At 43.8% G+C, this 14993-nt stretch overlaps 1 pseudogene; it reads right to left on the minus strand.

Annotated features, from left to right (window-relative positions):
- Positions 1–215: 215 nt before the first annotated feature.
- LOC132434859 (probable RNA-binding protein 46) lies at positions 216–1673 on the minus strand (annotated as a pseudogene).
- Positions 1674–14993: the final 13320 nt, after the last annotated feature.

The following is a 14993-nucleotide window of genomic DNA, read 5'->3' on the forward strand; positions in this document are numbered from 1 at the left end:
GAAGTGATTACTTATAAAATGTACGGTGTTTCTAGGAACAGAAGAAATTAGGTCATCTAATGCACAGGTAAAGTTTTTTCTATATTTTCCTGGTGCTATAAATGAGGGCTAAAAATGAATGTTAACTTAGTGTTGTCATGGGACTTAATATTAAGCCAACAGGAATGAGATCAACTGCAGGAGAATAAGCTCAAGCAACATCAGAAAGGACCTGTTTATTTTCTCCAAATTCTTCTACATAGGTCCAGGCTGAAGAGATTGTGTTCCCTGTCCAAATGAAGTAACGTAAGCTGGGCCGCCAGTTCCTTTGCATCTTCCAATGTAGTACAGAGTTTGTCTGGCATGAAGTAACTCTGGGATCCATTTGCAATAGCAGGAATAACGATTTTATATGCCAAGAGTACTTTCCCATCTTGACTTGTTGTTGAATATAAATAATACTCTGGTGGTGCCCAATTATTTTTGTTGCAGTAATAATCCAAATGCATTACTTCAGAATTGAAATGATTGGATTTTAAAGAATACATACTAATTGGAGTAAGCTTTGTTCCAGGAAAAAATGGATAAGCGCATCTTTCAATTTCGGGGAGGCTTGGGCCATGCTGGCCATTGAGACAAGCTGGAAGAGTTGGTACCATGCCTAGAGTTTTTGGGTGGCTCTCTTCTTTGTTAGCAAACACAATCAGGTTTTCTGAATTGGGGCTGATCTGACCATTAAGATGCTGTCTCCAAGTGTTTTCTTTATTTACAGGTTTTCCCAGTGTTACCTCAATACTTGCTCCATCAATGCATTTTCCATTCATAACAGACATAGCAGCCACTGCATCTTCTCGGTTGAAAAAGTGAACAAAAGCATAATCTCTACGTTTCTTTACTCATTCAACTGCACCAGGTTTGAATTTATTGAATTCTGCTTTAATTGTTTCCTCTGTAGTTGAGATCATTACATTTCATACATAGAGAACTTTAACTCTCTGCGTGGTTTCCTCATCAACCTCTTTCTCTGGGTCAGTCCAATCTACCTGAATGGTATGGCCCTACAGTTTGAAGGTTCCTGGAATTAGTTTTCTCCTAGCCATAGCAGTAGCTCTCTGAGATTCATACTCAACAAACGCAAAACTGCAATTTTTGGTCTTATCAGTTGCGCTTGGGTAAACAATGACATCTACAACTCCTTCTGTAACTTTCTTCATTTCATCCAAGATTTCTTCCTTCTTCTTTTCCTTCAGAATAACTCCAATAAATAATCTGTAATTATCCAAGCTTACACACACACCGATAAACTTCCCTGGTCGCATCTCATAATTATTAAGAATTCTGATGGCTAACTGGGCTTCTTCTTTTGTAGTACACATCACAAAAGCATAACCTCGATTTTCACCACTAAATTCCATCATAAGTCGAAATTCATATATCTTCCCAGCTCTTTCAAATACAGGAACTAATTCATCTTCGTACATATCACGAGGTATTTTTCCTACAAAAACTTCACAGCCTCTAGGTGGAGGTGGACCTTCCCAACCTGGAGGCGAACCACTAAACTTCCTTTGCCCATTTTCTTGAACCATGTTGTATCCAGTCTTTTCCATCAAAGCAAGTAATGCTGCTTCATTCTGAGTACCAGTTCGGACTTTACTGCATCCATTTGTTCCATCTGTATTTTCTTCATTCATGGTTGCAGTTCCCCTCAGGTCTTCAAATGTTGGTCCTAAATGCCTGGGACCAACGACCACAAACCGCCGCCACCGTTTCGGGGCCAGTCGGTGGGAGCGGGGGTCACCGCAGGGGGGAGGGGAGCCCACGTGGAGGAGCTCGCGAGGTCCTCGCGCCTAGCCTGGTCTCCCTTTAATTTATTTTATCTTTGGCTGCATTGGGTCTTCGTTGCTGCGCACCGGCTTTCTCTAGTTGCGGCGAGTGGGGGTTATTCTTCCTTGCGTGCGCATGCTTCTCATTGCGGTGGCTTCTCTTGTTGTGGAGCACAGGCTCTAGGCGCACGGGCTTCAGTAGTTGTGGCACATGGGCTCAGTAGTTGTGGCTCGCAGGCTCTAGAGCACAGGCTCAGTAGTTGCAGCGCATGGGCTTAGTTGCTCTGCGGCATGTGGGATCTTCCTAGATCAGGGCTCGAACCCGTGTCCCCTGCAATGGCAGGCAGATTCTTAACCACTGCGCCACTAGGGAAGCCCTCAAACTTTTATTTAAAACAAAGTGAGAATAAATAAGCAATACAAAACAAAACAAAACAAAAAAACGTCCAAGCTGAATGAAAGCTTTCTATGTGTGCAGCAAACAGAGACAGACAGCCTACCAAGTCCAGAGGTAGACTGCTCCAACAGATAACAACTCTCCCACTCAGGAAGCTGCCCGGCTAATAGACTTGCCCAGTATGGAAAAGGAAGGCTTTCTAGGGACAAGGAAGGAGGAGCAGAGGCTCTGAGATGGGCAGAAGGTGTTTGGGGGGAAAAGAGAGAAGACTAGGCTTCTTGGAAAGGATTCCTCTTCCCCCTCCATCCTTCAGGCTAGGAGGTCAGATTTGAGCAGAGACTCAAGGCAGGGCCTGAGGATGATCACAAGTCAGATTACCTACCCTGGTGTACTCAGTTTTCCACTACCAGTGGATGTCTGTCCAACCTCTAGATATTTAGATGTGGAAGTGGTACACGCAGGGACCACTATCAGTAAAAGAGGTCTTCTGGGTGGTCTCTAAGGGGTGGGCTTAGGCTTGTACTGCCCCATTCCTACACTCTCAAAGTTCCTGTAGTGACCATAGTGATCATACCATGGGGCACGATCAGCATCTAAGACCAGCTGTAGATGTGGACCAGAGCAACCTCACATGATGCAGCTGGAGGTCAACCCACAACAGATCATTGGAGCAAAAAATGACCCTCGTTAGCAACATTATCTGTCCCCTGCACTGGTAACAGGACATATCATTATATGGCATCTTTCACTAAAGTGGTTCCTCGTGCTTTTTATCTCCCCTTCTCCAAAATTCTCCTCCTCTGTATTGTCAATCTTCTTTGGTAGTGTCATCATTCACAAAATCACCTAAAGAAGAAATTTTCTAGTTATTTTTTGCTCTTTCTCCACCAACCACATTCTGGCCCAGCCAAGAAATCCTGATTATCCTCTCAAATAATCTCTATCCTCTCTCCTCCACAGCCACTAGTTAGTACACATCTGGATGGCTGCTGGCTTCTGTCTTCTCTAATTCCATCCTCATCACTGATTCTAGATGCTCTAAAAGTCATATTTGATCATGGAGCCTCCCATGCTTAAAAACCATTGGTAGCTCCCCAGGGCCTGTAGAATATGAGGCTGCATTGCTTTTGGGAACCAGGCAGGGTATAGATAAATGAATGAGTGAATGAATAGAAACAAAGAGATGGGGAAGAGGAATTGGGGGTAAGAGAGTTTTACTGAATTCCTGTCATGGGGGAGACCACCCACCGTAATCCTGTAAGCTCTACTATGCCCTGTAGTTGAATTCCAGTCCACACAAGGGGATAAAAATTGTATTTAAAATCTTTTATTCCTCGATTCATGCCACCCCAGCCAGGCATGCTTCCAATTTCCTTCCTCACTCTTCTTGTAGATTCCAAAAGCACTTCACACTGCTTCCCTGAGACCCACATGAGTGAGAAATGAAGTGCCATGTGGTCAGCTCCATGTAGCCTAGCAGACTGTCCCCCAGGGTGTCTTTCTGTAGTTAGTTGGGCGGGTGCAAAATTCTAACCAATTTTCCCTTCTAGCCCTGCCTAGCCTCTTGCTAGAGAGAAGAATGTGGTCTTAGAAGGGGAGAAATATTTCCTCTTTTAACACAGTCCCTTGTCTTATACTCACCTTAGAAAATGACCACTTTTTCTGAACACTCACACACAAACACACACACACACACACTGCTTAGCTTCCTATAAAAACTGCTGTTATTGTGTTTTTGTCCTTAAGATCTGCATTTTGGGGGTGGTTGGCCCTAGCTGCTGCACTTGACAGGAGCTGACAAGTAACCACTTGTGGGTGTCACAGATGCTGTGACTGGACTGTCTCAGGGATGAGGTGATGAGAAGCTGGTTTGGTGTTTGTGCACCCAGGCAACCGTCATGTTTACTTGCTGTCTCTTTGGTAGGCTTCCAAACCAGCTGCACCACACCCGTTAACACTGGGCTCCACACTGGCTACTGACGGGTTCTCCTGCCAGTTGTGAGGAATTACTACTTTTCACTTGAGAAATTGTGGTTTCATTGGAGGAGTAGTTTTACAGACACACATCAGAATTTCGCCTGACAAAAATCCTAAATGCCCAACAAGGCGGTGTCCTGGTTGGGTGTGTCCTGCTCCCAATCAGACTGTCTGCTCCTCTGCTTGAGAGGCTGATATATATTGTGTTTATCAACCCATTTGGATCTGTTGAGATCCTACTGTGTGTTTGGCATGGATCTAGACCTCAGGAACCCAAAGATAAATAAGGTATGGTCGGCCAGGAGTGATAACTAGGTGAATAGGTGAATATATTGCAGGGCCATAGGGCTAGAAAAGCAGGCAGAGGTAAAGTGCTATGGGAGCACAGAGGAGGTGGAGGGCAACTGGGGACAGTTTGTGGAATGGAGGATATTTGAGCTGGGTGTAAAAGGCAAAGAAGAACGTTTGAAGAAGAACAGCACATGCCAGGCACTGTGCTTGGTGCTTTACCTCCATTGACTCATAGGAGTGCTCACAACAGCCCTGTGAGAAGGAACTATTATTACCCCCATTTTATAGATGAAGAAGCAGAGGCTTCTGGAGGGTAAGTCACTTGCCTAAGGTCACATACCTAGTAAGTCAAGAAGCTGGGATGTAAAATATTGCCATGTGTGTAGTACACACTCAGTAATCATTTGATATTATTATTTTATTATTATAATTATTAAGCCCAGGGCTACTGCCTCTAAAGCCCATGTCCCTGAGACAGTATTATCATGGCTCCAGCAGCATGTGAAAGAAGCGAATGTCTGAGTCTTACACTGGGTCACTAAGGCATGAGTCCTTTTTGGTGGCAGTCTTAAGGTTCTGAGTCAAAACTTGGAGCCTTGCTAAATTATGAAGAAGGCAGACTTGGTCTTTGGATTCCATAGGTCATAGGAGTGCCCCTGACCCCCTTATGCACTCCTCTTCCTTCAGGCTCCTTCTTCTACTCTTTCCCCATTTCTGAAAAATCTATTTCTTGATAAAGGATCAGACCGTTCAAGTCCAAACCTTAGAACTTGAAACGTGGAGAAAGCCATGGAGATCATTTGGTTTAGATCCTTGATTTTACAGATGCAAAAACTGAGGCTGAATTAACCAAGTTTCTTCTTGCTTCAAGAGCCGTAACCCAATTTAAACTATCTCAAGTGAAAAAGGGAGTTACATTAGCTTTCAGGGGTGGAACTAGTTTCAAGGACGAAAAACAAATGTCATTAGTTTATTTGTGCTCTCTTTTTAATCTCAGATCTTTTGTCTCTGCTTCAAAATGTGATGTCTTCAATTGTTCCTGGTACAACTGGAATTCTTTTTTTATGGTTGGTAGAGAATATGGCCAGAGAAAACCCCAGGCTACATCATTCCATGTTAGTGATTTCAGATGAAAGAGAGAACTTCTGTCTCCTTGTTTCAGTATATATAAATCCCAGGGAAAGACTCTGATTGCCCTAGCTTGGGTCACATGGCTACTTCTTGGGCCAATCACTGTGGCCAACTGGATGTGCTGTGATGATTGATGACCTGGGTCTCATGTTAGCCCAGTGTGGGGTGGGGTGGGGATGGCAGGTATTATGGAGAGTGACCTTACCAGAATCATGTGTGCTTTTATAGAGGGAGGAGGGTTGCTCTCACCAGAAGGGCAGTGAGGTAATCAGCCTTCTAGGTTACCAGAGATCACCACTTCCTGATGTCTAGGCCTTCATGTAATCCCCTCCCCTTGAGTGTGAGCTTGACCTAGCGATTCACTTCTAATGAATAGAATATGGCAAAAGTGATGGGATATTCCTTCTGACATTATTTTACTAAAGTCTGTGATTCCCCCTTTTTCCCTTGCTCACTCGGATGAAGCCAGCTCCCATGTTATAAGCTGCCCTGTGGAAAGGCTCATGTGGCAAGAAACTGAGGACCACCTCTGGCCAATAGCCAGTAAGGAACTAAGACCCTCAATCCAATAGCCCACAAGGACCTGAGTCCTGCCAATAACCACTGACAGAGCTTGGTAGTGGATGTTTCCCACCTGAACCTTGAGTGAGGGCAGCCCTGGCCGACTCCTTGATTGCAGCCTGTGAGAGACCCTGAGCTGTACAATCCAGCTAAGCTACACTCACATTCCTGACCCATAGGAACTGTGAGGTCATCAATGTACATTGCTTTAAGCTGCTAAGTTTCAGAGTAATTTGTTATGCAGCAACAGAAAACTTAAACAGGGAGGAAGGACATTCAGCAGACAGAAAAAATACACAGATATCCGCTGTAGAACCTACTAGTACACAAAACACCATCATTGTTCTGGTTTCTGAATGTCCTGAGCTTTCCTTATCAGACTTTCCCTGCCAGCTCTGTCTTCCTGCCTGCCTGTGTTACCCTTTCATTCTTCATAACTTTTATTTCTTTCCATTCTCCTTGCCTTTGTGAGAGCCAGCAGGAAAGGGAAAGGAACAGGGAAGAGACATATGTTGAGAAACTAACAATAATGAGGGCCTACTATGTGTCAAGCACTTTGCAGCCCACTTTCCATGACTCGTCTCATTTAATCATCTCCCCAAACCCCATGAGGCTGGTTTTACTAGTTCTATTTCATAGATAAGAAAATTGAAGCATGGAGAGTTGACATAACTTTCTCAAGATCACTTATCAGGAAAGTGGCAGTGATGGGACACAAGCAAAGCATGTTGGTTCCACTGCAGCACGCTGCCTCCTGGCATGCAGGTAATTGTTCTTATACAATAATAGGTCCACTTGTTCCTGCTGATGGGGCACGGAGCTAACTCCAACATTAGGCCTTCATTCAGAGAGGGCTGACCAGTTTGATTGTACAGCTTTGACAGAATTACTCTGTTCTTTTCTTTCTGTGCCAACAGGTAAATTTCTAACCAGAACTGCTGCCAGCTAAACAAATCCCTTGGGGAAGGAATCCCTTCTTCACTCTCCAAGTCAGATGGCTTCTGTGTTAAGCCAAAGGCTGAATGTGCCAGGGAGGATGCAGTGCCACCTGCTCCCACGGGTGCCTGCAACAGCCCACCCCAGTGGAGAGGGACAACCAGGAATTTTGGGGCCCAGAGAGATTGTCCCAGGCCTACTCACCAAGAAGCGGGAGCCCTCAGCCTTGGCTTCTGCCACAGCAAATGGGACACATGATGGAGTAGAAGGGTTCTATTTGCAGATATAACTCTGATTCCTTCACCAAGATGGCACCATAAAGCCTCATCAGCTGAACAAGAGAAACCAAGAACAGAGACTAGACTGTAGGCCTAGTTTCAGAGACAGAGAAAAGCAATTTCCCTGAAATGCCATTCTGAGCCATGTGAGTCATAGCTGAACTGCCAAGGGAAGCATTTTTAGAACATCACAGAGGGGACAGTCATAGGCCTAAGCCTTTAAAGAACTACATTTTTTTAAACATCAACTGCTTTTTCCCTGGAGGGAGTCCTTCTAATAGGGAGTATAGAAATGGATAATTAATAATTGTGATATTGAGAAAGTGGCCTGAAAAAGGAAAACAATTACATGGAACCAGCTTCTCATCCAAGACATGCCTCTTCCCTCCCTGCTTTGCTCTGATCTAGGGATGCAGTGATGCTTAGCTCAAGTTTCCAGACCCCAGCTCTCACAGTCCTTACCAACTTACACTTGCATTTCATCATCAGTCTGATTTATAGAGCTGAGAGTCACGTTTTATCAGGGAACCACTAACGTGGAAATGTATCACAAATTCTTTTTCCTCCATTTGTATTTTCAATATTCTGTGTTAATTACCATAATCTTTTCCTCATGACAAACACGTGATGTATTTGTGCGTGTACCAGTATTGAGCACATACCTTCTGTGTACCAGTAGCCTAATTAGAAAAATATGGGGGGAAGGAATTGGATGTATTAGGTTTGAAGGCAGAACTGCCTCCACATTTCTGGACAAGTCACTCATTTTCAGTTTCCACCCTTTGTTTAAGTATTTCTCCCAGGCTCATCTTCCATCTCCACTGCCCCCGAATTCCAAGCTTTTTCTGTCCCTGCTCGTTGGGCTGTTCTGCTGCCTCCTTCAGATTCTCCAAGGTCCCCGCTCTGCTGGGACTATGACCTGCTGAGGCCACATCTTCTCAATACTGTAGCTGACCCCAGAATGGATGAGATACTTTTTGCTCAGCTCCTGCAGCTAGGGGTGTTCTTGTCAGGCTCACTTTCCAAGAGTTGCTAATAATGAGAACCGTCGTTGCGCGCTTAGTATACGCTAGGCTCGTGCTAAGCTCTTTATGTACTTTGTTTTCATTAATCCTCACAAGAAGCTTGTCCCTCTGGTCATCCTCCTTTACAAATGCAAACACTGTGGAACAGAGATGTTAAATAACATGCCCAGAGGCGCAAATCTAGTAGTGGTGCTGGAGGTTGAATGCCGTCAACTGGCTCCAAAGCCCCTATTCTGCACCGTGATGCTATTGGTTGGTTCCAGATCTTAGTCCATTTCCTGAAGGGTCCTTTGGGTCCTAGTTGTTTGGGTCAGGTACAGCTGTATCGTGGGATAAGACAGGTATTCAATAAATTCTATTGAAGGAGCTAGTGTTGAACATCCACTGGGGGTGCAAAGCACTGTTAACTAGCAAACCGGGGGTGTGGGTTTTGGTGTGGAGATGAAGCATGCTAATCTTTCATTGAATGATTGGGAAGGCAATCCTTTTGCTTGCAAGTAGATCTGACCTGCGACAAAATTATGAGGTCTCTGTGTGTCCCATTGTCTGGCACTTCTTGAACTCGGTTCTGTTCTGTCTTCAACTTAGCTGGTTTTTCCTTCTCCTCCACCCTGTATTTTCTCTCTGTGCTCTCCACCCAGCACTTCACTCAGAAATAGGTCACATGCACCCCAGTGCATCTTTGTTGTAAGCCTTATCTTCAGATTATCCAGGAGTGCATTCTTTAACATTTATTTAGCCACCTGGCTCTGGAGAGGCCGTGATGAGTCATGGTGTCCCCAACTTCACTGAGCTTATACTTTGGTAGGTGAAGGCTGACATGAGTTCGTATAATAAGATACAATGAAATGAGAACTCTAAAGGGGAATACATAATATAAGGTAGGACCCCAAGCTGATTAATAAAAGGCATTGTTATTTTCTGGGGTGATGGAAATATTATAAATCTTGATTGGAATATTGGTTGCATAGGGAATATGTATCTTCAAAGCTCATCAAATTGTGCACTGAAGACCTGTACGTTTCTTTGTGTGTAAATATTACCTGAGTAAAACCTGTGTTTTGTTTTTTGTCTAAGGAATGAAAAAAGAATCATCAGTAAGCAGACACAGAGTCATTCCCAAGTGCCATTTGGTCAGTCATCTAAGAGCCATTCATTCAGCAAATAGTTATTGAGCACCTAATATGTACTAGGACTGTCCTAGAATCCATCAGTGAGGAGACAAACGTCCCTGTCTTCATGAAGCTTACATTTTACCAGGACCCTTTGGGGGCAGGGGAGAGAGAGATTTCCCCTGGTCTCAGCTGGAGTGCCGGGATGCTCTGATTTCAGATGGCCCTGTGATCTATGAAAAAGGGGGATTAGTGAAAAAGACTCACAAAGCAGGAAACAAGAAGTCGTCACAAGCTTCATAGCCTAGAGCTTCTCTTTCAGGTGGAGCCCAGAGAAGAGTCTGCAAATCTTCCAGCCCCAACTCCAGAGTCTCCTGGTGACTTTCGGGGGGCAGCATCCACATCACGTCCCACCAGCCACACCATGGGCTGAGAAGACAGCGCCTCCACCAGAGGGCCTGGGCTCCCTTCCTGCGCATCTGCAAACAGGGCGTGGGCTCTGGCCAAAGCCCCAAACCAGAAGGTGGAAACTTTTGCTGAGCACTGGGAGAGGCGGGGAGGTGTTGGTGTTTTAGAAACCAAACCTATGTCCTTAGAAACACCGCAGAAGGGCTCGGCAGAGCAGCCGGGAGTTGGATGGTGCTGCAGTGAATCACAGAAACTCCAGGGAAGAAGAGGCCATCAGAGAGGGGAGGCAGGCTCTTTTTTTTTTTTTTTTTTTGGTATGCGGGCCTCTCACTGCTGTGGCCTCCCCCGCCCCGGAGCACAGGCTCCGGACGCGCAGGCTCAGCGGCCATGGCTCACGGGCCCAGCCGCCCCGCGGCATGTGAGACCCTCCCAGACCGGGCACGAACCCGCGTCCCCCGCATCGGCAGGCGGACTCCCAACCACTGCGCTACCAGGGAAGCCCGAGGCAGGCTCTTTTGAAGTTTCAAAATCTTTATTAAATAAAGGATCCAAGAGGCCTTGATCATAGAGCAAAGTTTAATAACGTTATATATAATAAAGGAAAATGAAGCAACAATAGCTATTGTTAGTTAAAAATGACCTAAGTGACGTATAATCTTTGAATTTACAAAGATAGCACAACTTATGCAATAAATCATATTTGCAGTTAGTCTTTTTTTCAGTAGCAACAATAAGATGATTTTACAGGGGTAGATTTGGGGTTGCAGTTTGTGAGACTTGTCATAACATTTCTCAGCTCTCTTTCCAATTTTTGCTCTTCCTATACCTTTTTTTTTTTTTTTGTCATTTAGTTGACCACAGTCACATTGTCTGCTTTCTCTTCCATTTTTGAAAACATATAAAACTTCCAAGTGATACGGGAACTTCATTTGGAAGTTGAATAAGTGAAAAGAATTAAATTCAGAAAGTTTCCTTAAACCTAAAAACATGGAAAACTTCAGCAATGTTACGAAAATGACCAAAATGCCCCAATGACCCGAGGAATAAGCGAGCATCCAAGTTCTTCTGCAGAACATCGGAACCCTTCTCCAGAGGTGGTCTCATCCACTGGTTTGCCCAGCGCAGCATGCTGCACCGCAAGGGGAAAGAAACAGAAGAAAAGTCACAGTTCAGAGAGATCAACACACTTTTGGAATTTGGAAAGCTGATGTATTTTTGCAGGAATTGCCAAATTTTTCTGTAAAGGTCTGGATAGTAAATGGTTCAGGCATTGTGGGTTACTGTGGGCTCCGTCAAAATTGTTCAACGCTGCCATTATCACAGGAACGCCGCCAAAGACAATATGGGCATGGCTGTGTTCCAATAAAACTTTATTTACAAAAACAGGCATGGGTTGGATTTAACCCACAGGCCGTTTGCCAGTCTCTGGATTATTGGTTCCATGGCAGCAGGCCAGAGACAACTCCAAACAGGAGTTGGGGAAGAAGGGCTGAACAATGGAGTCAGGGACTGCTATGTTCACTAGCATTTCCTTTTCCTTATGGACATGTAGGTGGCCTATATTTTCCCAGCCTCTCTCATAGTTAGGTGGGGCTACGTGACTGAGTTCTGAATGCTAGTGGCATATGAACGGAAATAAAGTCTGCCATTTTCAGGCCTGGATTCTTAACAACATCCCAGGAGATCTCCGTGTTCTCACTTGCTCTTCCCTTATCTGCTGGCTGGGTACAGAGGATCCGGTGGAGAACTCTGAGACTCTGGAAGTAAGATATGCCAAGTGGCAAGAGCACTTGGTAGAAGAAACCTAGGTTCCCAGATAACAGGGTGGAGCACAGCTTCCTTGCCAACACCCTTGAACTTTGACAGGAAGTGGGCATTAAATTTTTATTTTGCAAATCACTGAGAATTGGGGGCCTGTTGATAGAGCAGCCAGGGTTATCGACTGTAATACAGAATCCAAGGATCATGTTACTTTGTGGTACAGCAACTCCCCTCTGAAAACCCAGACATTGAATACAGCATGCACTTTTGAACCTGTGGTGAGGGTGGGATTGAAATCAGCAGAATTTTTTGAATTTGGGGATTAAAAAAAAAACAGTCAGAACCTGAGATCCTGCCCTAACTGCAAATTCAGGAGTCTTTTAAAAGGAGTTTTCAAATGTTTTGTGTAAAATGAATCTATCTGATTTTCATAGAAGCTTTGTGAGCAAGGGTATTCATTAGAGCTCTTCAGTTATGAGAAGCCGAGACCATTTAAGCTAGCATGAGTAAAATTGGGGAATTTATGGTAAAAAGATAAAAGCATTTCCTTAGACTTGAAGATAGGCATAAAGCTCAGCCTCAGGCCAGGCCAGGCCAGGGTTCAGGAACTGGAAATCCGTCAGGATTGTCTCTCAGCTCTGCCTCTCCCGGCAAGCTGCTCTGTTCTTCTGTAGCCCAGCTTCTTCTCTGGCCAGCTTCCTTTCTGGCCAAGCCCAGAAACTAAGGTTTTTCATTTCTTCCTTTCAAAAAATCAACCCATTCATCTGTCGATGGACATTTAGGTTGCTTCCATGTCCTAGCTATTGTAAATAGAGCTGCCATGAACATTGTGGTACATGACTCTTTTTGAATTATGGTTTTCTCAGGGTATATGCCCAGGGGTGGGATTGCTGGGTCATATGGTAGTCCTATTTTTAGTTCTTTAAGGAACCACCATACTGTTCTCCATAGTAGCTGTATCAATTTACATTCCCACCAACAGTGCAAGAGGGTTCCCTTTTCTCCACACCCTCTCCAGCATTTACTGTTTGTAGATTTTTTGATGATGGCCATTCTGACCAGTGTGAGCTGATACCTCACTGTAGTTTTAATTTGCATTTCCTAATGATTAGTGATGTTGAGCATCCTTTCATGTGTTTGTTGTCAGTCTGTATATCTTTGGAGAAATGTCTATTTAGATCTTCTGCCCATTTTTGGATTGGGTTGGTTTTTTTTTGATATTGAGCTGCATGAGTTGCTTGTATATTTTGGAAATTAATCCTTTGTCAGTTGATTCATTTGCAAATATTTTCTCCCATTCTGAGGGTTGTCTTTTCATCTTGCTTATGGTTTCCTCTGCGGTGCAAAAGCTTTTAAATTTCATTAGGTCCCATTTGTTTATTTTTGTTTTTATTTGCATTACTCTAGGAGGTGGGTCAAAAAGCATCTTGCTGTGATTTATGTCATAGAGTGTTCTGCCTATGTTTTCCTCTAAGAGTTTTATAGTGTCTGGCCTTACATTGACAGATGAATGGATAAAGATGTGGCACATATATACAATGGAATATTACTCAGCCATAAAAAGAAACGAAATTGAGTTATTTGTAGTGAGGTGGGTGGACCTCGAGACTGTCATACAGAGTGAAGTAAGTCAGAAAGAGGAAAACAAATACCGTATGCTAACACATATATATGGAATCTAAAAAAAAAAAAAAGTTCTGATGAACCTAGTGGCAGGACAGGAATAAAGATGCAAACGTAGAGAATGGACTTGAGGACATGGTGGGGGTGGGGAAGGGAAGCTGGGACGAAGTGAGAGAGTAACATTGACATACATACACTACCAAATGTAAAATAGATAGCTAGTGGGAAGCAGCAGCATAGCACAGGGAGATAAGCTCAGTGCTTTGTGACCACCTAGAGGGGTGGGATAGGGAGGGTGGGAGGGAGGCCCAAGAGGGAGGGGATATGGGGACATATGTATACATACAGCTGATTCACTTTGTTATACAGCAGAAACTAACACAACATTGTAAAGCAATTATACTCTAGTAAAAAAATAAAATAAAAAGGTTGGGATGTATTAATAAAAAGAGTAAAGTTAAAAAAAAAAAAAATCAACCCAGACTGAGCCTGAACCTCCTGGTGCTTATTCTAAAATCCCAGGAGAGGAAGTCTGATTGTGCCTGGGTGAGGGTGGTGTCCACTCCCAGTCCAACCAGCTGTGGCCACGGGATATAAACATGGCCCATCCTGGGGCAACTCCCCATGCAGGTAGACAGGGCAGATATGTTTTCCTCTTTTCATACGATTAGACATACAGGCAGGGCAGACGTTCCCACAAGGGAAGTGTGGCACAGAGACGTTAATGACTTTCTGAAAGCCACCCAGACGCCTCAGCAGGGCTGGTACCACAGCCACCCTTTCTCTTCATCCCATTGTTCCATCTCTCACCACAGGTATCCTGCTTTCCACACAAATTAGTAATGCCTTTTGATATTTAACAAAAGTATAGCCTTCTCCAAAAGCAGGTCTTGCTTTCCCTACTGCCCTGCCAAAGCTTTTGCTTGGTTTGTCATGACAAGCAGGAATAGGGTGTGGGAGAAAGAGGCAGGAGGGCCACGGGTTTCAGCACTGCAAGGTGCTTTGTAGACTAAAACGTTTGGAGAGCCTCTGGTATAACTCACCTTCTGGACTCTAGACTGAAAATTACCTAAGTAGTATGGTTAGTACTATTTGTACTATAGTACTAAATAATACAATTAAAAATTTAAAAAAATTGTACAAGTATTAATAAACCAAAAGTTCTGGTGGACAGGAATCTTATCTCTCAGTACCAACCTAGCACAGGCCTTGATACCTAGTAGTTACTCAATACATATTTGTTGAAAGATTGAATGTATTTATGTTTCCTGAAGAAAAATTAATTTAAAAAAAGAAAGAAAAGAAAAATTAGAACGTACTGAGCAGTAAAAGGAAGACAATAAAATTTACACATAATCCCACAACTACCTCTTGAAATGTGTCCTTCATACATTTTTACAAAAATAAGATTTTATGGTACATACTATTTTGTTTGTTTCCTTCCTTCCTCTCCCTCTCCCCCCACCTTTCTTTTCTCCTTTCTTTCATTTTACAATATTTTGGGGCATCACTTGTAGTGGCAGCCTAGGTAAGATTCATCTTATGATCACACTTATTTATTGAAGCTGCTCTCCTTTAAGTTGTTTCCAGCTTTTTCCCTATTCTAAACAGGCTGTAACGTATTCCCTGGCACCTCAGTCTTTAGGCATATCTTAGACTGTTTCCTTGGGGTAAGTTCCTGGAAGTGG

Source organism: Delphinus delphis, chromosome 12 (genome assembly GCF_949987515.2).
Source record: "Delphinus delphis chromosome 12, mDelDel1.2, whole genome shotgun sequence".
Taxonomy (NCBI): Eukaryota; Metazoa; Chordata; class Mammalia; order Artiodactyla; family Delphinidae; genus Delphinus; species Delphinus delphis.